The sequence below is a fragment of the Podarcis vaucheri genome, assembly GCF_965113315.1.
Source record: "Podarcis vaucheri genome assembly, chromosome: 6".
In the NCBI taxonomy this organism is placed as follows: Eukaryota; Metazoa; Chordata; class Lepidosauria; order Squamata; family Lacertidae; genus Podarcis; species Podarcis vaucheri.
Genome location: NC_138764.1, coordinates 104,281,351 through 104,294,390, shown reverse-complemented (window position 1 = coordinate 104,294,390; position 13,040 = coordinate 104,281,351). Strand labels below are relative to the sequence as shown.

The 13,040-nt window shown below is 48.5% G+C and overlaps 1 protein-coding gene across 3 annotated transcripts in view; it reads left to right on the top strand.

The window, feature by feature from the left end:
* The first annotated feature begins 5,372 nt into the window (after window positions 1-5,372).
* The window catches only part of BCL2L1 (BCL2 like 1), a 54,016-nt gene continuing 46,348 nt past the window's right edge, over window positions 5,373-13,040 (top strand). The window contains exon 1 of one of the 3 annotated variants that reach the window (XM_082226523.1): window positions 5,373-5,532. The gene's annotated coding sequence lies outside the window, so the exon portion shown is untranslated. Of the gene's footprint in view, window positions 5,533-11,520; window positions 11,673-12,688; window positions 12,893-13,040 lie in introns of those variants that run through there. The other 2 variants (XM_082226522.1, XM_082226524.1) reach the window with 2 other exon arrangements.

The window sequence follows — 13,040 nt, the reverse complement described above, 5'->3', positions numbered from 1 at the left end:
CAGCCCGCAGTGGCGCGTCTGCGCACGCGCGGGTTGCAATTTGGCGCTTCTGCGCATGCGCAAAGTGTGATTTAGCGCTTCTGCACATGCATGATCGCTGAAACCCAGAAGTAACCTGTTCCGGTACTTCCAGGTTTCGGCAGTCTGTAACCCCAAAAAACGCAACCTGAAGCATCTGTAACTCGAGGTATGACTGTACAGTCTGGCAAGTATCCGTTAAGCTAAGCAAACTATCAGTATGTGTAAGAGATTCAGGAACTAAGTATTTACCATCTCCAAGGAATGGCCAGCCTACCCAGAAAAGGCACTCAGATGAGGCATTATCAGGTATCCTGGCAGACAGGAGAGAAGCAACACACTCAAATTTCTGCTGGGGACCACCTCTTTCTGTGATGTATGTATGATATTTTGGGGGTGATCTTGAGCTACAGAGTTTCAAAAGTCTATATAAGAGCTTGCACACCAATGTTCTGCGTTCCTCTCCTCCCTCCCTGTGTGGGGGACCCTGTTGCAACAGTTTAATAAAAATCAGGCTTACTAGCTGCTTTGCTTCTCAAAATTCTCTGGTTGGCCTCTGTTATTTTCTCCTATGGATTGAGAACCTACAAAGGACTCTATATGGGCTCTCAGGTACCCCATAAGGGAAAGGGAACAGTCTTCTTCTTATGACATTTCCAAACAGGTTTCCTTGGCCCAGTTTTGTAAAGCAGGGGCCGTGGATTAGATGAGGAGCTTGCGGGAAAGAAACCAGAGCTGGTATTTAAGGAGGAGTACCTTCTAACTAGAGTAACAGCTACAAGAGAGGTGAGTGGTGTGGGGCAGAGAGTGCTGGATAAATTAAAGGTGTCAAAAATGAGATAATGTGAGGTCACAGAAGAGGAGATTACAGTAGCCAAGACTAGAAAGGAACAGGACATGAGCACAAAGGAAGAATGGCAGGCGAATTTGATGGAATATGCAGAAATGGCGAAACTGACGGGGAAGATCAGAAGCCAAGAAGATCAAGTACCTGTTAGAGATTGGAGTAAATTTGTAGTTTACTTAAAAAAACACTGCAAACAGTTAAAATCACTGGTAGCGTTGTAATGTGAAATTGGTTATGATAATTAGTGATATACAATAGTTGGATAAAGTAAAAGATGCGGAAAACTTAAAATTTTAATTTAAGAACCCATGGGAGGGAGGGAAAGAAGTCTGAAGTTTCAGTGAACCTAATATTTTAATGGTTGCATTGGTTGGAGATAAAATGTGTAAAAATGTGAAAATTTAATAAAAAATCTATTTTTAATAAAGGAGCAGGACATGAGCCGGGGAGGAAGCGTTGTGCTTGTGTAACATTGAAAAGAGTGTGACTTGGTGCCAGATTGGATCCTGGCAAAAAAAGCAAAGCGAGAAGTCAGGATCAGCATTTTCCTCTTTTCACAAACTAGTTCACTTGTCATCTCCGAAAACACCTAAAGATACCTGGTAGCAGAGTACTTATTCAAATGGCATTGAAATGGGGGGCTTTCAAAATCTTTGAAAATGTGCAGAATATCCCCCGCCCCCACAGGCTATACTCTCTACCATGAGTGATATCAGCAGCTCTTCATAGAGAATCTGGGAGGCCAGTGAGACTTACTTCTGAACAACAATCCACAGAATCAGAATCCTCTATGCAGACCAACAGCTGGACCAAATGTCCTGGAGCTATTTTATCGCTTCTCAAGGCTGGCACATTTGACGGACCCAGTCCTGGAACCACTCAGGTGAAGAAAGGGGCCTTGGATCCAGAGAATCCAAAGCTACCTGTCACCTGCTCTGAAGCAGGCCTTTTGAGGGCCTGCTGCTTTTAAAAACACAGAAGGTAGATGATTTACACGCACAGATTTTCTCTCCATCAGTAGAGGGCCTCTCCTGCCTCCAGGTCTGTATATTAGGATTGCACTCCAAATCAGTGGTCTTATAATTTGAGATAGATGGATGCAAACCTATCCAGTTACTTGGGAGTAAGTCCCAAGTAATTCAAAGAGTGTGACTGCTGAGTAAACGGCAAAGATTTTGGGCTGCATGTTAATACCCTTCCAACTGCATCTTCATCATCAGTACTTCTGTTGCTTTTGCTGGTGAGAAAACTTTCTGCTTGTTTTCTTCTATTCTGGCAGAGCTGCCTTAATTGTTTTAAAATTCCTGATTACAGCTAGGTGGTAGCTTTTTTTGTTTTTGCTTTGTTTTGCTTTTTGCAAACAGCTAAATAAGATGGTGAGAGTTTTGAGATTTCCAAGCCGGGGAATCACTGAAGCATTCAGGTCCTGTTTGCCAACTTCCCATTGAGACATCATCTGGCTGCCCACTCTAGACAGGAAGGCTTGGCTAGATAGGCCATTGGCTCTTACGCTACTACAGTGGTGCCTCGCAAGACGAAATTAATTCGTTCCGCAAGTCTCTTCGTCTTGCGGTTTTTTCGTCTTGCGATGCACGGTTTCCCATAGGAATGCATTGAAAATCAATTAATGCGTTCCTAGGGAAACCGCCTTCAGACCAGGTCCGGGGACAGTCTGTCCCCGGACCTCTTCTGAAGGCTGGGGGGGGGGGACAAGGGCTTTTCTTTCCACCCCCAGCATTTAAAAAAACCCCGGGACAGCGGAGGACTTCTCCGCTGTCCAGGCGATCTTAAAATGCTGGCGGGCGGCATTTTAAAATCGCCCCGGACAGCGGAGGACTTCTCCGCTGTCCGGGGCGATTTAAAAGCCCCTGGGAAGGCAGGCAGGGGGGACAAAGACTTTTGCCCCCCGCCAGCCTTCAGAAGAGGTCCTGGACCTCTTCTGAAGGCGGGCAGGGGGCCAAAGTCTTTGCTCCCCCCCCGCCTGCCTTCAAAAGGTGTCCCCGCTGTGGCGGGAGGTGTCCCCTGCCCCCCCGCCCGGCTTCGGAGCACCGGGAGAAGCCATCTCCCCGCAGCCCCTTGCTGCAAAAGACGTCCGGGGGAAGCGAAGCGCTTCGCTTCCCCGCTTCCCCCGACGTCTTTTGCAGCAAGGGGCTGCGGGGAGATCCTATCTCCCCCCAGCCCCTTGCTTCAGAAGAGGTCCGGGGGAAGCGGGGAAGCGCTTCGCTTCCCCGCTTCCCCCGACGTCTTTTGCAGCAAGGGGCTGCGGGGAGATCCTATCTCCCCCCAGCCCCTTGCTTCAGAAGAGGTCCGGAGGAAGCGGGAAGCGAAGCGCTTTGCTTCCCCGCTTCCCCCGACGTCTTTTGCAGCAAGGGGCTGCGGGGAGATCCTATCTCCCCCCAGCCCCTTGCTTCAGAAGAGGTCCGGGGGAAGCGGGAAGCGAAGCGCTTCGCTTCCCCGCTTCCCCCGACGTCTTTTGCAGCAAGGGGCTGCAGGGAGATCCTATCTCCCCCCAGCCCCTTGCTTCAGAAGAGGTCCGGAGGAAGCGGGAAGCGAAGCGCTTCGCTTCCCCGCTTCCCCCAACGTCTTTTGCAGCAAGGGGCTGCAGGGAGATCCTATCTCCCCCCAGCCCCTTGCTTCAGAAGAGGTCCGGGGGAAGCGGGAAGCGAAGCGCTTCGCTTCCCCGCTTCCCCCGACGTCTTTTGCAGCAAGGGGCTGCAGGGAGATCCTATCTCCCCCCAGCCCCTTGCTTCAAAAGAGAAGACCCGCTGTCCCCGGGGCAAGCTTCGTTTTGCGAAGCAAGCCCATAGGGAAATTCGTCTTGCGAGGCAACTCGAAAACGAAAAAACCTTTCGTTTTGCGAGTTTTTCGTCTCGCGAGGCGTTCGTCTTGCGGGGTACCACTGTATGTTAGATCTTGTTGTTTTTTGGTCATTTAGTCGTGTCCGCCTCTTCGTGACCCCCTGGACCAGAGCACGCCAGGCACTCCTGTCTTCCACTGCCTCCCGCACTTTGGTCAAACTCATGCTGGTAGCTTCGAGAACACAATCCAACCATCTCGTCCTCTGTCGTCCCCTTCTCCTTGTGCCCTCCATCTTTCCCAACATCAGGGTCTTTTCCAGGGAGTCTTCTCTTCTCATGAGGTGGCCAAAGTATTGGAGCCTCAGCTTCAGGATCTGTCCTTCCAGTGAGCACTCAGGGCTGATTTCCTTCAGAATGGAGAGGTTTGGTCTTCTTGTAGTCCACGGGACTCTCAAGAGTCTCCTCCAGCACCATAATTCAAAAGCATCCATTCTTCGGCGATCAGCCTTCTTTATGCTCCAGCTCTCATTTCCATACATCACTACTGGGAAAACCATGGCTTTAACTATACGGACCTTTGTTGGCAAAGTGATGTCTCTGTTTTTTAAGATGCTGTCTAGGTTTTTCATTGCTTTTCTCCCAAGAAGCAGGCGTCTTTTAATTTCGTGACTGCTGTCACCATCTGCAGTGATTATGGAGCCCAAGAAAGTAAAATCTCTCACTGCCTCCATTTCTTCCCCGTCTATTTGCCAGGAGGTGATGGGCCCAGTGGCCATGATCTTCGTTTTTTTGATGTTGAGCTTCAGACCATATTTTGCGCTCTCCTCTTTCACCCTCAATAAAAGGTTCTTTAATTCCTCCTCACTTTCTGCCATCAAGGTTGTGTCATCTGCACATCTGAGGTTGTTGATATTTCTTCTGGCAATTTTAATTCCGGCTTTGGATTCATCCAGCCCAGCCTTTCGCATGATGAATTCTGCATATAAGTTAAATAAGCAGGGAGACAATATACAGCCTTGTCGTACTCCTTTCCCAATTTTGAACCAATCAGTTGTTCCATATCCAGTTCTAACTGTAGCTTCTTGTCCCACATAGAGATTTCTCAGGAGACAGATGAGGTGATCAGGCACTCCCATTTCTTTAAGAACTTGCCATAGTTTGCTGTGGTCGACACAGTCAAAGGCTTTTGCATAGTCAATGAAGCAGAAGTAGATGTCTTTCTGGAGCTAAATAAGATGGCGAGAGCTTTGAGATTCCCAAGTGAAGCGTTCCCACTGAAGCATTCCGGTCCTGCTTGCCGTTGGGACATCATCTGGCTGCCCACTCTGAGACAGGAAGGCTTGGCTAGATAGGCCTTTGGCTCTTACGCTACTACGTTAGATCTTACTCGCTGTAAACCCTGCAGAAAATCATGGCAACGCCACTCTGCCAAGCGCGTCTCTCTACGCAGAGCGCAGTCGTTGCAATATCAGCACCTCTTTTCCCACGCGATGCCGGTCTTCGGCCAAGAGAGGGCGCCAACGCCTTTCCTTTGCCTGGCGCGCCGCTCTTCGCGCAGGCGCATCAACCCCGTGCGAGAGCGCATCCCCCTCCCCACTCGCGTCACATTCCTCCGCATGCGCACTCCAGACCATTCCTCCCCCTCCGCCGCGGCTTCGAGTCGCGCATGCGCAAGGCGGCTTCGAGTAGTAAGTAGCGGTTGCTCGCGCATGCCCAGTTCTTTTCGCCCGGCCGGTCAAGGAGCGAGGCAGAACCGCCGAAAAAGCCGCCGCCTCGTCGGGTGGCAGAGAAGCTCCGCCGGCGCCGGAGCGGCCCAGCCCTCTCGGCGCCTTCCTCTCGGCGGTTCCTGCCGGCCGCTTCTTCCCTGAGGTAACCGGGGACGGAGGCCGGTAAAGGGAACCGGGGCAGGGGGCGGGGCTCCTTGGCATTTTCTGAGGTGAGGGCGGCGAGCGGGAGAGGAGTGACAGGAGGCCCGTCCAATGGTGAAGCAGTGCGTGCCGGGCATGCGTGCTTTCGCCTTCCCTTCTTTGGGATTGGCTGAGCCCTGGAAGGGGGGCGGGGCCGCGCTTTGTCCTAGTTGAATCGGAGAAAGATGAATGGGGAGCGGGGGAGGGGCGCGGGGGAAGGAAGTGGATGCGGTTACGGGTCAGGGCGGATGCGATGCTCTCTGCAAAAGGGGGAAGTGAGACCTTTTGTGAGTTTTGCATCTTCCTCCAAGGGGCTGAGAAGGGGCATATAGGATTTACCCCCAACTATAGAAGAGGAGTTTAAGGGGTGATATGATAGCCATGTTCAAATATAGAAAAGGATGTCACATAGAGGAGGGAGAAAGGTTGTTTTCTGCTGCTCCAGAGAAGCGGACACGGAGCAATGGATCCAAACTACAAGAAAGAAGATTCCACCTAAACATTAGGAAGAACCTCCTGACAGTAAGAGCTGTTCGACAGTGGAATTTGCTGCCAAGGAGTGTGGTGGAGTCTCCTACTTTGGAGGTCTTTAAGCAGAGGCTTGACAACCATATGTCAGGAGTGCTCTGATGGTGTTTCCTGCTTGGCAGGGGGTTGGACTCGATGGCCCTTGTGGTCTCTTCCAACTCTATGATTCTATACCTTACAACAACCCTGTGAGGTCGTTTAGGCTGAGAAACAATGGCTCCCCATCAGGATTGTCGTCTGATGGTCTTACCCAAGATCGGACAGCTTTTTTATTTCTTTAATTTTTCTTTTTACCTTTAAATAAATGGTTTTAAAGTATATCTTTATTGATTTAAAATAAATACATTTATGGGAAAACAGACCAACATACATACAAACAAACAAACAAACAAACAAATAATAGAAAAGTCAAACAAACAACCACAATATAAGAAACAACAAAATTAATAATAATAATAAATTTTATTTATACCCTGTCCTCCCCAGCCAAGGCCGGGACTCAGGGCGGCTGACAAGCAATAATAAAAACAAGTTGAGTGAATACAACTTAAAAACAAGATTAAGATACAACAATTAAAATATTAAAATATTGAAACATTAAAATATTAAAATGCAGCCTCATCACAGGAGGAGAAAGGGAAAAGAAAAAAGAAAGAAGGGGAGGGGATCAAGTTGATTCCAAGCCGAAGGCCAGGCGGAACAACTCTGTCTTACAGGCCCTGCGGAGAGAAATCAGATCCCGCAGGGCCCTGGTCTCATGAGGCAGAGCGTTCCACCAGGCCGGAGCCAGTGTTGAAAAGGCCCTGGCTCTGGTTGAAGCCAATCTAACTTCCTTAGGGCCCGGGACCTCTAGGGTGTTGCTATTTATGGACCTTGAGGCTCTCCATTTAGGCTGAGAAACGACGGCTCCCCACTGATCTTCATGACTGGGATTTCAGTCCTGGTCTCTTGGGATTGTCGTCTGATGGTCTCACCCAAGATCGGACAGCTTTTTTCTTTATTTTATTTTATTTTTTAAAAAAATTACCTTTAAGATACATGGTTTTAAAGCATATCTTTATGGATTTAAAATAAATACATTTATGGGAAAACAGACAAATAAACAAGTAAGCAAACATACAATCAAACAAACAATAGAAAAGTCAAACAACCACAATATAAGAAACAACAAAATTAATATAACTAACGTCATTTATACTCTCGATACTGAAAGCAAATATAAAACTTACAGAGAAAGAAATTAGAAATGACTTTTTTCTTTCTTTCTTAATGATGAGGCCTTCGTTCTTGTCAGGCAGTGTTTCTCAGACTTGGGTCCCCCCAGCTGTTGTTGGAGTACAGATTCCACCATTCCTAACTATCAGGATCCAGGGATGATGGGAGTTTTAGTCCAACCGCAGCTGGGGATCCAAGTTTGAGAAACGCTGCAGAAATAATCTGACTTTGGCCGGGCAGAAGCTAATAGCTGGTGGGACTGCTACCCTTTTCGTTCTTGCTGAACAGGTTGCGACACATCATTCTGGCCACAGGTCTGACCTGAGCAAGAGGGTGTTGGAAATTATGCCTGAGGACCACAGGCTGCTTGCCTGGGCCTTAGTCAGTGCAATATACTGACTCATGTGAACTCAGTAAATGTGAGGCAGCAGTAGGGTTCAATGGTGTGCAGTGGTCAGGGAGCTGGTCTTGGACAGCTCTCCCAGAAGGCAGCCTTGGGAAGCTATCTGGTTTCCTCTCCCTCTGGTTCTCTGCTTTGTTAAGGGATTAAGCTGATCAAAATGGAATCATCCTATACAGACAGCTCTGTCTGGGGAACAGTGTGTAAAAGGAAGGTGTGAGGAGCTGTGATCTGTGAGAAAGGACCAGGTGACATAGTTTGTAATCTACAGAGTGCCCTCAATAATCATTTATTGCAGGTTTTCACCTTGAACCCATAAAGTTGGGCACTGTCATACCCATTTTGTTGATCTATGCCATTAGTGTGCATGGAACTATAGTGTGGTTTGCCGAAGTCTTCTTAGCGCAGTGGTGGCCAAACTTGGCCCTCCAGCTGTTTTGGGACTACAATTCCCATCATCCCTGGCCACTGGGAGCTAGGGATGATGGGAGTTGTAGTCCCAAAGCAGCTGGAGGGCCAAGTTTGGCCACCACTGGGCTAAGGGCATAGGCTCCCTGATCTGCACCTGTACACCTATGAAGCTGCCTTATATTGAGCTTAGCTGTGGAACCACACAGCCCTGTGATGTCTACTCCAAATGCCAGTGGCTCTTCAACATCTTTCCCAGCCTTAGGATCTGGGATCATTTTACAGGAGATGCCAGGGACTGAACATGTGCCCCTTCCCCAGCTTTCAATTCTCCAACCAAAATTCCAGGGAGAAACTGCTTGAATTTGGGATTGGAGACATCATTGGCAGGGTTGCTCATCCTATAGTTGGGACAACAGAGAATTGCCAGTTCCAGACATGGGATCTGAGCACTTCTTGTTGTGCCCCTTGGCTTTTAATTCCACCATATCTAACGGGGTGATGGTTACAGATGGGTAGCCGTGTTGGTCTGCCATAGTCAAAATAAAAAAATTCCTTCCTATAGCACCTTAAAGACCAACTAAGTTAGTTCTTGGTATAAGCTTTCGTGTGCATGCACACTTCTTCAGAAGAAGTGTGCATGCACACGAAAGCTTATACCAAGAACTAACTTAGTTGGTCTTTAAGGTGCTACAGGAAGGAATTTTTTTATTTTAACGGGGTGATGATACTTTAAGTCACCCGTTGCCAACCTGGTGCCTTCCATCAGCATGTTGGTCACCAGGTTGGTGAAAGCTGTCTTTGGTAGTGGAACAGGACTTTTCATATTGTTGAAAGACTCTGATATGCCAAATCAATACAGTCATTCCTTAAACTTAATCTGATCATGGAGTCTGTTCGACTCCTGAAACGGTTCAAAAACCAGGGTGCAGCTTCCAATTGGCTGCAGGAGCTTCCTGCACTCAGTTGGAAGCTGCAGAAGCTGCGTTGGATGTTCAGCTTCCGAAAAACGTTCGCAAACCAGAACACTCACTTCCGGGTTTTCAGTGTTCGGGAGCCAAAATGTCCGAGTAACAAGACGTTCAAGAACCAAGGTATGACTGTAAAGTGTTTTCAAATTAAATTCATTTAGGCGTAGGATGGGCAGAAAAAAACAGATGAAATGTGACATCTTTTCTAAGTAAAAAGTTAGAAAGAGCAGTAAAAGAAGCACATGGTGAATGTGGAGATATGCGGGTTGAGGATGGGATAGTCAGGATGGAGCTGAAGGAAAACAAGGAGAAGAAAACCCACAGAATCAGAAAGGTGGCCCTAGTTTGATCAGTGAGACTGCTCTTCCTTTTTTCAGGGAAATTCTAGTGAGGCACACATGTTTTGCACTAGATGCAGCAGAGATGCTAGATGAACCCATGACAAAGGCATTAGAAAGAAATTATACATCATTCTTGAGTGAATCCACTCTGCCTTCACTCTAGCAACATTCTTTGCTCTTAAGACCATAAGAAGGGCCTGACTGCTGGACATAGCTGTCAACTTTTCCCTTTTCTTGCGAGGAATCCTATTCGGAATAAGGGAATTTCCCTTAAAAAAGGGGAAACGTTGACAGCTATGCTGCTGGATCAGGCTGAACACCTACTTAGTGCAACACCTTGTTCTCACAGAGGCCCACCAGATGTCTCTGGGAAGTCCACAAGCAAGACATGAGGGCAATGGCTCTCTCTCTCTCTTGCGGTTATTCCCCAGCAACTGCTATTCAGGGTCATGCTGTCTCTGATCCTGGAGGTAGCTCACTCGTAGCCATTGATAGCCTTATCCCCCTCTTGAGCCTCACACAGAGTGGGGTATGCATGTACAGGAACCAGTGTCCAGATTGCTTGCAAAGCTCAGTTAAAAGTACAGTATGAAGCTTCTAATTGGCACTTTTCTATCCATCTCATGTGCAGATAAGCAGCATGAGCGCAAGAGTTGCCAAGGCCAAACAATAGCCCTGAATCTAGTTTTAAGACAGCACACCATTGAAACTAGCAGAGAGGTGGGAAAAGAGAAGAAAAAGAGAAAGTGATATACCCATGACCTCTTGATTTGTGTTTTGGGAAACATGTTCTGGCTTCTCACACCCCTGCAGACAAGAAGTCATTCTGGCACATGGGGAACTCTGACAGAGAACAAGGGGAACCTAAGGCCCAGCAGTTAACTTTTCAGTCTAGTTTTCTTTTCCCTTTCCCCCAAGATGGGACAGTTCTCAGACAGGGAGTTCATCCTGCAAGTGAGTGTGTCCAGGGCCAAACCCTTTGCTCTGTGCATGTTTGGGGAGGGGAGAGAAAAGAAAGATATGGATCTTGCCGAATCCCAGTAGCCTGCAGGGTGTTTGGCTGAAGGTCCTGAGAAAATGATAGAGGGTGGTCTTAAGAGAAGTCTCTCTGTGTGTGTTCGAGTTAGCAGCTCTAACTTTCGATGATTTCATTGTGGAGGACAGGATGATTTGCAGTTGGCTAAGGCTTGGAAGACAGGCACACAGCTGCCTCCACACCCTTGAGGCATGGGACCACTCTACAGTGCTCTGACAGGATTGCATCACAGGTACTGAGTGCCCGCCAGGAGTCTTTTATTTCAGCCTGCCTGTGTAGCTTTCCCAGCAAAGGAGAGAGGGAGGCGGAAATCTTAAAGAGTACAGCTGCTGGGAAGGAAATAAAAAAAACCCACTTTGTCCAGGGAAAAGGCCACATAGGGCCTAGCAGTGGAAGTGGCTTGTGTGCCGTAAGGATCTGGGAAATAAGGGCTCAGGAGGCTGGGGAAGTTGACCAAGAGCTGATAGGAGTTGTTTTTATTGTAGTTCAAAATATCTGGAGCGCACCAGGTTAGGGAATCTTGCTTTAGCCTGGTGAGAATGAAGGTTTCTCTTCCTTAGTCTGTTGTGTGAAAATGGCATTTAGTTACCTCTCCTTTGAAGAAGCCACTGTCGCACTTCCCCACATGCGGTACAACCCTACAGAAAGCACTTTCAGGGTTACCAGGAAGCAAATTCCTGCTGGATTCAGAAGGGCTCGCTTCCGACTAACCTTTATTCAGATGGCATTGTGGGAGAAGAACATAAAAGATTGGGGAGAGGGTGTTTTCAGACCCCATAACCTCCTTGTGATGGACACGGAAGGAGTCTAGATGTGTGCTGGTCACAGGCTTGTGCCATACTGCTAGAGTGAATGGTAGAAAAATTGGGGTTTTAACTACAAAAATCCCCTCTCCCACGCACGCCCACACACACAAAAAAAAATCCTGAATGAAGGCTCAATTAACAGAATGGAGATTTCATAATCTGCTGAGCTTTGATGTTTTCAGGCCTCCTGCAATCTGGGAATGGGGGCTGGCTGGCTTGAATGTTTGGCCAGCCCTTAGGAGGCGGGGCGATGGTGATGTCAAGGCGGGTTGGCCAGTGCCTGGAACTTATCCCTGCTGCTGCTGCCTCCTCTGCCACATTCACTGCACAGCGGCTGGCTGGGTTCCTCCTTCCCCTAAGACTTCCCAGAACTGAGCTCGTCCTCCCTCTCCAGGGGGTGAGTACTGCACAAGCTCCTTTTGACACATCTCCCAGTAGGGGATAGCCTGGCTATTGTTGCCCAGCTGGCCTTCTGGGAAGGAGGAAGGGGATGCTGCTGTGACTGCCCTGCCTTTCCCGGCTCCTGCAAAGGAGGAAATAGGGTTGGGGTGGGCAGGAGAGAGACAGAGAGAGAGAGAGAGAGAGAGAGAGAGAGAATGAATACCATTGACCGGTTGTTCATACAAATTCAACATTAAGTTGGATCCTTTGCCATGCCGGGCACAACTGCAGCCTGCTATCACCCCCTCTGCCTGGTTCTTCGCAGTCATTTGCCTTGTGCGTGCCTGAGCTTTCCAATTTGGGGGATATGTCTCATGCATGACTCATTCCCATAAGTGGGTCTGTTTGTGGTGGGAGTTTGTGCTCAGAATTCTGCTTTGGAGCTGCACTAACGGCTGAGGTCTGCTGTGCCTCTGTGCTCGTCAGCTGCAACCCTTTGCAGTTAACGTTTAAGCTAGCGAAGAGTACTTAAGCTAGTATTTCAGGAAGGCAGAAGGAAACTCTTGCCTTTGACTTTGCTGCCGGAGGAGGCTGCAGGGAGGGGGTGAAAAACGAGCCGCTTTTCCAGTGTAAAATGGAGAGGCTGTGTAATCAAAGTCCCCACACCTTTCAGGGTCTTGAAATCTAAGTCAAGGTGATCAACCTGAAAGCAGCTTCTAATCCTTCCCTGAAGTTGCTTTTTAATTAAAAAAAAGCCCCAAACTTCTCTCCCCGGTTTACTCTCTGGTTTTGTTTTAGGCTATTGAGAGACATTACTGACCAGGGGCAAAAGGTGGCATCCTGATTGTTAATTCCTGGGTCCGTGTTGGGGAGCAAGCAAATACAGCCGAGAAGCTTCATACAGTACTTGTCCCTTTAAAGAAAGCACCAGGAAGTGCTTAGATCCCGGGGATGGTGGGAGGTGGAGATGCAGGGGGAGGGATCTCTATGCTTCGCTGCTGCAGGAGAGCCGCAGCACTCAATCAAGGTGGCAGGGGGAGCCCTCTTGGGTTTTCAGAACCTTCTTTGCCTGCATCTTCCCAGCCTGGCAGGCTGCAGGATCACTCCGGTCAGAGCTGGTTTTGCTTCCAAAGATTGAGCTCAGATGTGGCAGAGAGACCACCTGGGTACTGAGTGTCCTGGCCATGCTGCAAAGAATTTTGGGGGAAAGGACCTCACAGGCAGCACCTGAGCCCGGTAAAACATCTGTTGGGGGGTGAACCCTGTGCATGAGATTTGGGACCAGCTTTAGTGGAAAAGTGAAGTGGCTGGGGGAGGTGAGGAGTTGGCTGTCTGTACAGATGCTCATATGACTAAGTCTGAGGATGAGCCACAGAGATGCTCA